At 44.1% G+C, this 4,338-nt stretch overlaps 1 pseudogene; it reads left to right on the forward strand.

The window, feature by feature from the left end:
- The first annotated feature begins 3,559 nt into the window (after positions 1–3,559).
- Positions 3,560–3,677, forward strand: LOC126261482 (5S ribosomal RNA; annotated as a pseudogene).
- The last annotated feature ends 661 nt before the right edge of the window (positions 3,678–4,338 follow it).

A 4,338-nucleotide genomic window follows, 5' to 3' on the forward strand; every position in this document is an offset into this window, starting at 1 on the left:
TCTTTCCATCTCCTCGTCCCACCCCTTCTCTCTGCCAATCTGATTCTGCCCTCTGTCATTCTGCTCCTCCCCCCTCTGTCCATCTGTTCATCTGTTTCCGCCTCCTCTTATCATCTCCTCCTCCCCCCATCTAATTCCGTCTCCTACTTTCCCTCTTTTTGTAACACTCTAACTCCCCTTTTCTCTGTTCATCTTCTCCTGCCCCATCTCTATGCCAGTCTCTTCCTCCCCAAGTCTCTGTCCATCTCCTCGTCTATCCTCTGCCCATCTCCTCCACTCTTCTTCCCCTATACATTTCCCCTTCCCCTATCTCTGTCGATCTCCTCCCCCTCCTATCTGTGCTAATCGACTCCTTCATCTTTGTTGTCTGCGCATCTCCCCATCCTGCCTTGCATTTCCACGTTATTACGCTCACTCCAGTAGAAGGGTAGTACATCTAACCCCTACGCTATTTCTTTCCAGACTGTAACGTAACGCGTATCAAATTTGATCGGCATCGTTCCATTGGTCTAAAATTACATTTTTATCCTTGGTTTTGGGCGCATACGCACAGGTCAAATATATTTCAAACATATTTAACACATTTCGCGTGTATTTGTACACATATTTTACCCATGTATCTAGCGAATTTCGCCCTGCAGCTTCATTTTCACGCAGTTTAATGTTTACGACGCTGTATCTCCTGAACTACGTTCTGCACAATGATATAATTTTGCACGAATATCCAGTAGTATAAGTTCCTACTGTCTACGAAATACGTTGTGAATGGACTTAGTAGTAAAGAAGTAAAAACCAAAGCGTCATACATGATGCGGCAATTTCTCATACATCTCTGTGTATGACGTCTTATATCCTCAACTAACGGAGATAGACCAACAAATAAATTAAGTAAAGTCAGTCGTGTATTGTCAATGATAGATTTTGCAGGTACATTCACCAGCAAATGTGGATACTGCGAACAGAGTCAGTAGAAACGAAATAAAAAAATATAAACGTGTTGTATGATGCGATGGATTTTCACGCATTCACTGTTCATGGCATAATATCTACTGAACTGTCACATAATGACGGAATTTTTGTGGTACGTTTATTAGTATATATGAATATTGTCTGCAAAATGTGTCACGAACACAGTTAGTTGTAAAGACACAATACAAAAACGCCATGCTTCAAGTGGCAGTTTTACGTCATGAAGGGCGAAAATGTAGTAAACGATAAACATTTTTTCTTCCATCGTTTTGTTGCGGTCGTCAGCGAGAAAAGCTTCGTAAGGCTTTGAAATTGGGTTTGTCGCAAGTCTATAAGCGCTCTCGGTCTTAAATAATGGGTAACTCGAGTTTCGGTATTGTCGTGTCGTGGGCTACACTGCTCTCTCATTACCATTCCCTCTCCTATAATAGAAGTGTGGTTCTTACCCCCACAATGATTTTTTATAGATCATAAATTATTGCCAGAATGAAAATTTCACTCTGCAGCAGACTGTGCTCTGGTATGAAACCTCCAGGAAGATTAAAACAGTGTGCCAGACCGAGACTAGAAGTCGGAGCTTTGGCTTTCGCGGCTAATTGGTCTACCGACTGAGTTACCCAATTTATTTTTAATTTCGCCATTCCCTTGCATCCTACCTTCTAGACTTCACAGAAGCTCTCCTGCGAACCGTGCAAGACTAGCACTTCTGGATGAAAAAATATTACAGAGACAAGGCTTAACCACAGCCTGGAGAATGAGCACTCGCCCGCGAATGACAAAGGTTCCGAGTTCGAGTCTCGATCCAACGCACAGTTTTCATCTGGCAGGTAGTTTCATATCAGAGCACACTCCGCTGAAAACATCCCCAGGATGTGCCTAAGCCATGTCTCCGCAGTATCCTTTCTTCCAGGAGTGTGCAGGAGAGCTTCTGTGAAGTTTGAAAGGTAGGAGACGGGGTACTGGTGGAATTAGAGCTGTGAGGACGAGTCGTGAGTCGTGCTTGGGTAGCTCAGTCGGTAGAGCACTTGCTCGCGAAAAGCAAAGGTCCGGAGCTCGAGTCGGCAGACTGTTTTAATCTTCCAGGAAGTTCCAGCAAACGATCTGTTTACAGGTTTGGTTGAAACCAGTCCAGTGGTTTAGGAGGAGATGTGGCATGTACATACATTCATACACATAAACATGGGTACTTACATCCATTTTTTTTTGTGAGTATTAGAGAAGGGTGAAAAGCTGCTCTGCCTTGGTTTAAGGGTACACGGCACATTGCTAGTTCCACTCAGCGGTTGGCGGCAGCACTGATAGAGTGTTCCAGATGCGCAGACAACGAACTAAACTTCAAACTAGGTGAGCACAGAGCCATTGTGAGGCAACGAGCTGCAGCGAAGACAGCCGTAAGCAGTCCGTGGTGTGACAGCGAAGAGGCAGTAACTTGGAGCCAGCGTCGGTGGCCGTGGGCACAACTGAAGGCGCCACTCCATGGAGAGCGCGTCCTCTGTTGTTTATCTGATGGACTGGTCTGGTCATAGAGCGGACTCTTAGGCAGATGTGTCGTGACAGCAAGCTCGCAATACGAGCGACTGTACAGTATGCTAGGAAAACGGGCCGCAGGAGAGTCTCGCAGTGAGTACCTGGGAAGACGAGTGGCTGCCCTTTGTTGGCAGCCGGTGATAGCAGCCACCTATGTATCGGGACTGGGGCGGCTACAGTTATCATGGGAACTGGAAACTGAAGTCAGGGAGACGTGGATCATTCTAGTCTCTGCCTCGTGATGACTGGGTGTTGTGTGATGTCCTTAGGTTAGTTAGATTTAAGTAGTTCTAAGTTCTAGGGGACTGATGACCCTTGATGTTACGTCCCATAGTGCTCAGAGCCATTTGAACCATTTGATCATTCTAGTGACAGCTATCGAGGAGTGACCAAATGGGAGCAGCAGAGAGGGTTGTGCAGAAACTGAAAGTTGACATGTCCAGCAGTGCGGCAGCCTGATGGACTCCCTGAGCTAGCAACCAGTAGATCTATCACCTTGAGGAGAATGGTTCCTGTTCCAGATTAGATTAAATTACATGTACTTTTCGTTCAAATTTATCCATAGTGAGAAGATCTCCCAGAATGTAGAGCATGCCAGAAGAACAGGAACACACAATAAATAGTGACTATGAAAATCAAATATGAGTGTGCTACTGTACGCCGGCCGGAGTAGCCGAGCGTTTCTAGGGGCTACAGTCTGGAACCGCGCGACTGGTAAGGTCGTAGGTTCGAATCCTGGCTCGGGCATGAATGTGTGCGATGTACTTAGTTTTGTTAGGTTTAAGTATTTCTAAGTTCTAGGGGACTGATGACTTCAGCAGTTAAATCCCATAGTGCTCAGAGCCATTTCTTTTGCTACTGCACCTCCTACATATTTGAAGTGGAATGATTGTCATTAACGTGGAATGAACAAGAAACTTTTAAACAAGTATGGTAATAAAAACTCAATAGAAGAATAGTTTTGATATACTCATTTACAATTATAGCATTACTCACTTGAATTTATACAAAAGTTAGAATGTACAATATTCGCATTATTTTATATAATGCCTATTATTAGTAAGGCAACGGCCTTGCCACAGTGGATACACCGGTTCCAGTGAGATCACCGAAGTTAAGCGCTGTCGGGTGTGGTCGGCACTTGGATGGGTGACCGTCCGGGCCGCCACGCACTGTTGCCATTTTTCGGGGTGCACTCAGCCTCGTGATGCTAATTGAGGAGCTACTCGACCGAATAGTAGCGGCTGCGGTCAAGGAAATCATCATAATGACCGGGATAATGGTGTGCTGACCACACGCCCCTCCTAACCGCATCCTCAGCTGAGGATAACACGGCGGTCGGATGGTACCGATGGCTTATTAGTAACATACACACATCAGCTGTTTTAACTAGGATACTCATCAGTGGAGTAGAAGGAGTTGGTCACCAATAAATTCCCTAAACTCTTCTTAAACTGAACTTTACTGATAGTTAATGCTTTTTCTGACTGCTGGAAAGTTGTTGAAACTATGTGTTCCTGAACAATGATCACCTTCTTGAACCAAAGTTAGCATCATTTAATTTTTGTGGAGATTATTCTTATTTATAGTACTGATTTCATGGACTGAGCTGTTTGTTAAAAAAGATATTTATTTTTAATAAGAAATTTCAATAAGGAATAAATATATTGGGAAACAGTAGTTAATATCCATAGTTCCACAACAGGCCTCTGCAGGATGTTCTTAAGCTCACACCACAAATAATTCTTATTACAAGTTTTTGTACAGGGAAAATGTTAGCTTGGCGTGATAAGGTACCCCCCCCCCCAAAAAAAAATTTCATATGATATTATGAAATGAAAG

This window comes from Schistocerca nitens, chromosome 5, assembly GCF_023898315.1.
Source record: "Schistocerca nitens isolate TAMUIC-IGC-003100 chromosome 5, iqSchNite1.1, whole genome shotgun sequence".
In the NCBI taxonomy this organism is placed as follows: domain Eukaryota; kingdom Metazoa; phylum Arthropoda; class Insecta; order Orthoptera; family Acrididae; genus Schistocerca; species Schistocerca nitens.